Below are 260 nucleotides of genomic sequence, written 5' to 3'. Positions count from 1 at the left end.
AATGCCCTAAAACCAACTAGTCTGGGAGATTATATGGGTTCAAGATGCATTGTGTTTTACGTTATATGTATAAAAAAAAGAAAAAAAATAATAATCTCAACCCAAGGAAGTTAACCTTAAACATTGAAACATAATATTGTTTTCTTCTAACAAAAGCCCCATCATCTATGTTTTCATGCATTGAGCACAAAAAAAAAGGTTTATCAATATCTTATTTCAACAATATGAAGCAGATATATATAAATTTAATGAGAGTTTGT

The sequence above is a fragment of the Populus euphratica genome, unplaced genomic scaffold (assembly GCF_000495115.2).
Source record: "Populus euphratica unplaced genomic scaffold, PopEup_1.0 scaffold2097.1, whole genome shotgun sequence".
Classification (NCBI taxonomy): Eukaryota; Viridiplantae; Streptophyta; class Magnoliopsida; order Malpighiales; family Salicaceae; genus Populus; species Populus euphratica.
The sequence above is the reverse complement of the archived record's forward strand: the minus strand, read 5'-3'. Positions refer to the sequence as shown.